Here is a 9,964-nt window from a genome sequence, read left to right on the forward strand (position 1 = left end):
CCCTGTACGTCCCCAATTCAGTTCCATTGGTTGACCAAACTAGGTTCAAATTCTGTCTTTGGATATGCACCATAGCTCCCATCGACTTCACTGGGAGCTGCGTTTGTGTAAGGGAAGGCATAATTCAGCTCTTTGTTTCACTGTATACTATTCATTGACTATGGGAAGAAGTGCCACTTGGTAGCTGGCATTATTCCAGTAGTCTGTTGATGGCACCTCCTTTAACTATAAAAGCAGACTCAAAATGAATATCCATCATAGAATATAAGATACTATAATTCCTCACAACTATCCTTACTTGCTTTCTTGTATATCAGTTCTACCTGCCAGATTGACAACTACTTGTGTCACCATTGCAGTTCCAGTAGTTAATTGCCTCACACAACTCTTTTTTTAACACAGCATGACTTCTCCATATGCTTCTTTCTTCAAAGAATATTCTCATTAGAGGTAGTCTGGATTCAGACTACTCTGAGAAGGACAATCTCATTAATAACTTCCCCTCCTGAAAGATAGATATTTTATTTTCTAAGACACTTTATTGTTTTTATATTCCTATTTCTACTACAATGATTGACAGAGTTTCCTGAACTCCAGCATAGAAATTCCATTTTAAATTAAAATATAAAAATAAATAAAAATATTTATTTCTCAATTTGTTTGTTACATGTAATTACACTATGAATACAATCTAAAGTAAGTTAAATATTCTTTCTCATTTAAAGCAAGGCACATCGCCAAATGGGAACTGCAAACACACTACAGCAGTAAGCCTAACACTAAGTTTGTAAATATACCAAATAGCCCTGGAGAGGCTGGTTTAGAGATCTAAACTACAGGTTGAAGAACAGATTCAAATGCTATTAAGGCCTTAATTCTTCATAGGTAGTTCATTTGAATTCCATGCTGTTTACTCTGGATAGATCTTTAGAATAAAAACCAAAGACCTGTCTTGTCTGTATAAATATTAAAGAATCCATGGCACTTTTCTTAAGAGCTGGGGTTTGTGCTAATTGTATTAGCCAATATTTCTCCTTTCAGACAACCCAGCTGGAACATAATGAAATCAGAAACTGAAGGACAAATCCCTCACAAATCCCTAACTTAATGCAGGTGGGACACTATAGTTTAGGCATTCATACACACCAGATGCAGTCTCAAATCCTCACACACTCTTACGTTTCTCAACCAGCTCACTCAGAAAGTTGACTGCCATCCCTCAACAAAACCCAAATAGATCACAGCAGAAACCTTTCCTTTGTCATCTGCCACCCTAATGTCACACATTCTGCTGTCATTACATTCTACACTGTGTTGCTACAACAGCCAACATTCTCCCTGTACTAAGGGCCCTGGAGTGTGTATATACATTAGGGTGAGAATATATTGATTGTACACATACTTATCACCCTGCAGTTCATACCATCAGTTTAGAAAGAACCAAATTATACTAGAGTACTTGTGGCACCTTAGAGACTAGTTAGTCTCTAAGGTGCCACAAGTACTCCTGTTCTTTTTGCGGATACAGACTAACATGGCTGCTACTCTGAAACCAAATTATACTGAGCAGCAACTGACAGGTTCTTAGTGAAAGCAAGCCATTTCTACGGTATGACAAATACCCAATCCTAACTCCGTGTTTTTTTCACTACAACTTTAATTTTTAGTCTAACAGACATATTTGTATATTCATTGTTTCCATTGTGTAGCCAACACATCCCCTTCTTATGTTTAGTAAAGTTGAGTGTCCCTAGAGTGGAGTCACTTTAGGATCTAAGCAATTTTGAAATATACAGTCAAGTTCAGTAGGCATTCCTTACCACAGTAAAGTCAAAGGCCAAACTCCTAGTGATTTAGTGAGCTCAGGAGTTCACCCCAATGTCTTTTGTTTGCTTTGGGTTACTAGTTTTATAGTTATCAAGTTTTGCCATCCAGTATAAAGGCATAATGGCTCAGATATTTAAGTTCCTAATTTTTATTGATTCCAATGAAATCAAGTAAGGAGCCTAAATACTTTTGAGGATCTGGGCCAATATTCCTTTAATTATCTCTAGTATTTGAGTTAATTAAGGAAATACAGTGAGTTTCATAAATTAGTTACTTTTATTATCCATATGTTTGATTACATTGGATCCTTCAGTCCTGACTTTGTCATACAGGTAATAAAATATCTGACTTCCTAGAATTTACCTTCTTTTCTAAAGGCTAATTTCTACAGGAGATCTGGATTTCCTGGTTATCAGAAGATCCCCAACAAAAATCAGTCCAGGCACTTTACTGCTTACAATGTGACTCTCATGCAAATTTAACAATGATGATGGAGTGTGAGCTATTTGCTGCTCAAATGTGTGGTCATTTTTCAGCCAGTAGCTAGACTCATATCTGTGGCTAGATTTAAATGTGGTGTTTGTTCACGGTATCTTTATCTAGTCCCCAAAAGAAAGTTACTGAACTGTTCTCCATCCTGAATTTGCGGACTGTACCATTCCAGCTGAAAACACCGTTGTTAAAAGTACATTATGTTTGCAGTGGAAAATGAAGATAACAAATCTGAAAAATTCCTTCCCCCTTAAGTGGATTACTATAAAAATTAGGTAACTTATCAAGCAACTGTTGTTCTGAAAATGTGTTTCCTATGCAGAGCCACACTGTAGCAGTCATGACTCTAGTCATTAATCCATTTAGAGTAGAAAAGTCAAGAATGTATATCCCTAAAATAGGACATTCCATCTGGTTACTCAAGTCTACTGCAGTAGCCTTGCCCAGTGTTTCTCAACCTTTTTGATACCAGGAACCCAGCTTGCTGCCTTCCTAAACTGTGTCAAGGAGATCTCAGGGACCGGCACCGGTCCACAGGCCGGTTGTTGAGAAACACTGGCCTACCCCAAAAGCACTGTGAGAACAATAGCAATTTTAACCTGAATAACTGCTAAAACCAGCTACACTACAACTGACTAGAGACTCTAACTATTTTAAAAATGCAAATGCAGAACTACTCAGAAGAGAAGAAGGGCATACACACACCTTTGGTGCATGAAATGTGAGGTGCAAAGTACACACACACACACACATTCCTACTCCTGATGGTCTTACTGCTTTAAATAGCTCTGTGGCCAGGCATGCAACTCTCACAACATGGTTCTGTGAAGACAATGTCATGAAGGAAAACAATATTTTTTTAGATGTGCCATACATTAAAAAAAAGAAACCAAAGTTCATGCAACTCTTGTGCTGGTCCTTCTGTCAAGTTTTAGTCACTATTTGTCATTAAGGATTAAGCTCCAAAAGCACAAATGTAGATTGCAGCATTTTGTGATGTGCATGCTACTGAGATTAAAGGCGTGTCACACACTTACATTTTGACTTTGGCAATCTTTATCTTGTTAAGTAACTTAAGTTCAAAATTTGACTTCTTCTAAAATAACTCTAGTCTGATGGGGAATGTCCTCCACCTTCCAAGTAACTATTTATCTTAAGTATCAGAGATGTAACCATGTTAGTCTGAATCTGTAAAAAGCAACAGAGGGTCCTGTGGCACCTTTAAGTATTGGGAGCATAAGCTTTCGTGGGTAAGAACCTCACTTCTTCAGATGCAAGTCTTGCTTCAGTCTTGCATCTGAAGAAGTGAGGTTCTTACCCACAAAAGCTTATGCTCCCAATACTTCTGTTAGTCTTAAAGGTGCCACAGGACCCTCTGTTGTATTTATCTTAAAACTCTCAGGTTTATAACTGAGAAGTTAAATCAAAAACAGTAACCAACAGTTTACACAAAGCCAGCCAACAGAAGCAGCATAAGTTAGCAAACCCTCTTCCCAGAAATATGCTGACATAATTGAAGACCCCTTCAGTAATGCAATAGGCAGAGTCATGCTGGTTGTTGCTCCATAATAAAGCGAAAAAACTTTTTTTACAAATTGGTATGGGAATAAATGTTTTAAAAATTTGATAGCGTGTCATGAACAATTGATAGTAAAAAACTGGAAATACTTGAGCACTTCTTTTTAACTAGAAATTCTAAGTTGAACAACCTCTGTGACAGCAGGAGTGGAGAAAGGTTTTTGGCCTACATGGTTTTGGTGGAGTTACTGGGTGCTTCTGCTTGGGGTGCAAACATGTCTAATACTAGTGCCATTCACAACAGTTCCTTATTCCTTAAGAAACTCTCAGGATGCAAGCCTTTAGTACGTGTGCACTTTTACTCATATGAATAGTCCCATAGAGTTCAGTGGGCCTACTCACAAGTAAAGTTATGTACACACATCCTTAACTGTTGTAAGATCAGGGCCTAAGAAAGATAAAGTTGCCATTAATCAGACAGCCCTAACAAAAACATGGAATTATCTCATGTTCTTTACTGAGTGTTTCTCCAGTATTCCCCTAAACAATGTCTAAATGAACTTTCATTTTTCAGATTTTACAGTTTCTTTTAAATAATTGTAAAACATCAATGCAACTCCTCACATTCAGAAAGATTTTTTTACCCTTTTATTCTATATCACATGCTTCATTTATTTTCAGGATTCAGGGATGGGCCATTATGATTTTTTATTCTTTATGAATATGTGTAATTATATTCCTAAATTTTAATTTAAAAGAAAATAACCATACACAAATAATAGTATGCAAAAAAGTTCTTGAGCAATTGAATTTTGAGATTTTTAGCTCGCTTTGGGAGAGGGTTTGCTAATGAAGCTTTTGAAGCCCCAGTGGCAATGTCTGATTGTAATTGCTGAAAGGTGCTTCTCTTAGAGCTTTATTTGCACTAATCAACACCATGTTGTGCCTCAAAGCTAAAGTTCTCTTAGATGCATTGCTCCTACTGGGTTATTCTGCAATAACTAAACAGCTTCTTCTGTTTACTTTTGTTCTGGCTCCATATCTATTTTTTAATGGAATCCTTTGAAGCCATTCTCCAAACTTGTTATACAGCAGAAGGTTTATAATTTTTAAACACATTCCTCCCACGTTCACCCCTTTCTCCTCCTCAGCCCCCCACTAAACAAACCTTTAGCAAAAGCATTAATGTAAAATATCCAACGTCTTACAACAGCTTTGAAAACCACATGGTGCTTAGGTATTGAATCCATTAAGATGACAGAGTGACTGGATATAGGGGTCATTTCTAGTAACAAACTGAGTAACAATCAATTCTTTTCTTGGTAGTGGCCATTTGGAAACATTGCATCCACAATGCTGAAGAAGTATGTGACAGTCTTGGCAGGTGATTCTTGTTCACAGTATAAGTGGCTCTGCACTTCCCTTAAACATTCATTGCCTGGATTTTTCTATTTCCTACCATACTGAGGAACTATAAGGGTTCATGGGTTTAATTCTGAGAGTTTACATTGTCAAGGGGAACAAGACTGGTTTCCCATTTATTGTTCACATTAACCATTGATCCACTGGCAGCCAGAATTCCATTAGATAGTTTTCAAGGAAATTAATATTGGGGATTTGGAAAGAAGGTGAACGATTGATCTGAGACTCTGAGCAGCTGTCTGTTCTTGTGTTCACTTGGCCATTGCCATCCACATTGTGCTGTGCTCCCCAGCTCAGGCCTGTGCTCATTATAGAAGTCCCCCCATTTCCCCAACTCTCCCTCCCATTCATGCTTTGCTAGGTGTCGGAAGACCTAGGTTCTTTTCTGTCCTAGTGCCTCTCTGTGTCCTGTGTTTTGCCATCTGTAAAATGAGGATAATGCTACATAGCCTTCCCTGTAAAGAGCTTTGAGATCCTTGCATGAAGAGCTCCATAAGTAATAAGCAGTATTATTAAATATCCCTTCAATATACAGCTGTGCAACTGGGGAAGACAGGTGGAGATGGTCAGAGGGAACCTGAGTTCTGACTGCATAGCACCAATCCTAGAGCAGTTCCTAAGGTAATTACATATCCTACTTGGTATAATGAGAGATTTTCTGCATGTGTCTTAGTGCTCATGGATTTGCAGGGTGTTTGTCATATTATCATTGCTGGTGATTGAAAAAAATCTGCCTGAGGCTTTATGAGAAAGTTTGGGAAAGTGTGAAATTTACTCCTGGCAAATCCTACTCATAGGTTCCAGCAGGGCCGGCTCTGGCTTTTTGGCTGCCCCAAGCAAAAAAAAAAAAAAAACCGAGGCTACCAGAACGGCAAAGCAAAAAAAAAAAAAAAACCCTGCGGCACAGGTGCAGGGGGACCGGCTAGCAGGGCGGAAGGGGGAGGGAGCAGGTGGGAGAGAGAGAGAGAAGGGGGGCGGCCAGGGCTACAGCGGGGGTGCTGCCACGCGGCCCCTCCCGCCATGCCGCCTCCTGCCGCCTGCCGAGAGGGCTCTGCTCCAGTCGGTGGGGAGGGAAGGACGAGGACTGCCCTGCCGGACTTGCTGCAGGGCACTCCGGTCCTCTGCGCTGCTGCCCCCTACAGGGCGGCCGAGGTGGAACAACAACAAAAAAAGCGGCCATGCTGCCCTAGGATTGGGCGGAATGCCGCCTCGAACAATCTGCCGCCCCAAGCACCAGCCTGCTCGGCTGGTGCCTGGAGCCAGCCCTGGGGGCCAGAGCCAGGAGAGGAAAGGTAATTGCTTGGTTTCCTCCTCACACACACTCTTTTTAAACAGAGGGGCCCATGACCCCCACTGAGAACGTGAACTTGGCAGGGGTGCAGTGCTGCGGCAGGGGTCCCAGGACCCCATTTGACCCCCAACCAGAGCTGTGTGGGGTAATGGCAGAGTGTCTTCCCTGCAGCATGACAGGAGGGTAGCTATGGCAAGTTTGAGTGAGTGGCATTGTGGGCTCGTGCTGTGCCCCCCACTTTTGCAGTCCCTTCGGTTCCCCTTACCTGCTGTCCTCCCATTGCACTATGTTGGATGTTGCAGTAAGAGGAGATCTGGATCAGAGAAGAAAGCATTCCATATGCAGTTTTGGGAGTATGGATCATGATCAGCCTACATACTAAATAAAATGAGTTTGAAGCTGACATTTCATTCAATATTATAAAGCCACCAAGCATAACTGGCACAGTTTATCACTACTGGCAGCCACCATGCTTTAGAGGCTTAGACCTAAACTAATAGGGAGACTGAATTATGACTTTCCTTCCAGACAGGGTGAGCCTTTCAGGACAGAGCTGAGATCACTGACTAGACAGAGCTGAAGAGCCTGAGCAGTGATGAGCCCTTTTACCATAGTGCAGAGATATACAAAGAGAGCTTATAAAAATATTTTTAAAGCAACATTAACACTTTAATGAGCACAGGACAAATCATAAACCTAGATTTTATGGGAAGGTTTCAGTTTTGTGGTTGCAGGAGTTTCACCTTTTGAAGAAAATGTCACTGCACAGGGGTTTTCAAAAGCAAGATCTTTTATCGAATGTGGCTAAGTGGTCAGGCAGGGCACTGGGAGCCAGGCTGCTTGGGGTTCTATTCCCAGCGGACATTGACTCATTGTAGGAGTTGGACAAGTCACTTAACCTGTGGATGTCTCAGTATCTCTATCTGTACTATTCAAATAATGCCACCTCACAGTGTGTTTTGAATATTAATTATTATTCATAAATGCTTGTAACATGAGAACCATTGTATTCTTTGCCTGCTAGTGTCTCTCTGAACCCTAGGGAGATGCTAAGGTAAGGTGTTTGAAAACATGTGAAGGCTGTTTAGAGATGCATTTCCACATCATCCACAAAACATCCAATTAAGAATTCAGTCAACATTATTAGAGCTCAAAACTCAGATACAAATTTAAGATTATGTTAAGTTTAGTAACCCCACTGCCTTCTGCATTTTCAGAAAAGCAGAGCACTCTGCCATCAATTTCCTTGGTACATAAGTACTTAGCTTTGGTCCCGGACTATGGGCTTTTCATTGGTACAATTTTATTGACCTGTCAAAAGCTTTTGCTACAGTACCACAGAGGCCAATTAAGACTCAATTTATTACTTAATGATTTGAAGCTGTCTAAAGCTAATAGGTATATGTAATTCCCCAGACTTATTAAGCTTTGCAGAAACAAAGATGGGGGCTCTTGATGAAAGGAAACAGAATTTGAGCAGTATGGAATGGGAATAACAAAAGCTTGCATCTCATTAGCAGCCATTGGAGGATCCTGCTGTCTATTATAATAGAAAAGTTCCAAGAACAGACAGCTATTGTCAGGGCCGACTTTAGGAAGTGCGGGGCCCAATTCGAACATTTTTGACGGGGCCCTGGCAGGGATGACTAACACACACAAAAAAACATGTAAAAAAAAGCCTTTCATTTCTTCCATGTATTATTTACTTTCCATAACTATATAAATAATAAAATGATATATTATGTACATTGCGTCATATATGCTGTTGATCGGTTATTAATGAGCTCCATTTCACATGTATGGGTCCCCACCACTCCCTAGGGGTGTGCACATGTGTGGGTCCCAGCTGCTCCCTGCCCCCCTCATTGAAGCAGGTGTGCAGGGTTACTGCCCTGGGAACTGCAGGGCACCAGTGGACATGGGGCTGGCTGGAGGCAGGGCAGGGGCTGACTGGAGGTAGGGTCTGGCTGCAGGCAGGGCAAGGGGTGCGGGGTTGGCTGGAGACGGGTGTGGGGCAGGCTGGCTGGCTTCAGGCAGGGTCGCAGGGGTGTGTGGCGGGGTTGGCAGGGCTGGAGACAGAGGAGTGCGGGACTGGCTGGCTTCAGGCAGGGGGGTGCAGCAGGGGTTGGCTGGAGACTGGGCAGAGGGTGCGGGGCTGGCTGCAGGCAGGGCAGGGCTGGCAGGGCTGGTGCGGGCAGGGGTGGGGGGGGGCCTGGCTGGCTTCGGGCAGGGGTTGGCTGGAGACAGGGCAGAGGGTGCGGCAAGGGTTGGCTGTGGGCAGGGGGTGCGGCTGGGGCTGGCTATGGGCAGGGGCGCAGGGCTGGCTGCAGGCAGGGCAGGGCTTGCGGGGCTGGCTGCAGGCAGGGCAGTGGGTGCAGGGCTGGTGCAGGCAGGGGGTGCGGGGCTGGAGGCAGGGCAGGGGGTGCAGGGCTGGCTGGAGACAGGGGCTGACTGCGGGCAGGGCAGGGGGTGCGGGGCTGGTGCGGGCAGGGGGTGCAGCAGAGGCAGCTGGAGCCCCAGCACTTTAAATAGCCCCCAAGTCCCCACTATCCCAGGGCACTGTACACTGTACTGGGGCTTGGGTGCGGGGCCCTCTTAGGCCCGATTCAGGGGAATTGGTTGAATTGGCTTAAAGCCGGCCCTAGCTATTGTGCTAGATCATCTGATTGTTTCTAAAGCTCACATGTGAGAGGCTGGGAGAGGGGAGTCTCAGTGTTGACAACTCTCTTGACTTTATCACGTCTCATACTTTTTGGAGGGGGATTTTAAAGCTCCAGATTCTGAAGTCAGCTGATTACCCAAGAATTAGCCATGATGATTGCAGGAAAAGACTTGAAAATGTGATTCCTACAGGTTCAAAGATCATGAGGCATATAAAAAGTACCCCAAATGTATTATATTTTTAAATCCCATGATTTTTAATCCAAACTGAAGCTATTTTAGGGCCTGACTCATAATTTTTGGGCTGGCAGTACTGACGAATGACAGATGCACTGAAGCAAGTGAAATGGGACCATCCATTATTATTACTGGGATTGCAGTAGGGCAACATACACCCACGTAACCAAAAAACTATCCACGCCCCAAACATCCTGCATGTGGTTGGACAACACATGGAGAAAATGAGCAAAAGAGGAGGGAAGTGGACTGTGACATTCCCCAGGGTACAATCTAGATGGTTGAACAGCTGTGTCCCCTAACCTCTCCAATTGGCGTGCCTTTTACACTTCTTTGCTGTGAGAGAAACCACTCCTGGTCTGTTCACACACAGCCTGTAGCATGCAAAATACTCTTAGCTGAATTACATGAGTGCTTCTAGACAGCTACTCCTGAGAGTGACACCAGCAAATTCCAAGTCCCAGACTTGTCCCCAGAAATGTGGGTTTTGTACTGCCTACTTCTTTCCTTCTGGAC

The sequence above is a fragment of the Chrysemys picta genome, chromosome 7 (assembly GCF_011386835.1).
Source record: "Chrysemys picta bellii isolate R12L10 chromosome 7, ASM1138683v2, whole genome shotgun sequence".
Classification (NCBI taxonomy): Eukaryota; Metazoa; Chordata; order Testudines; family Emydidae; genus Chrysemys; species Chrysemys picta.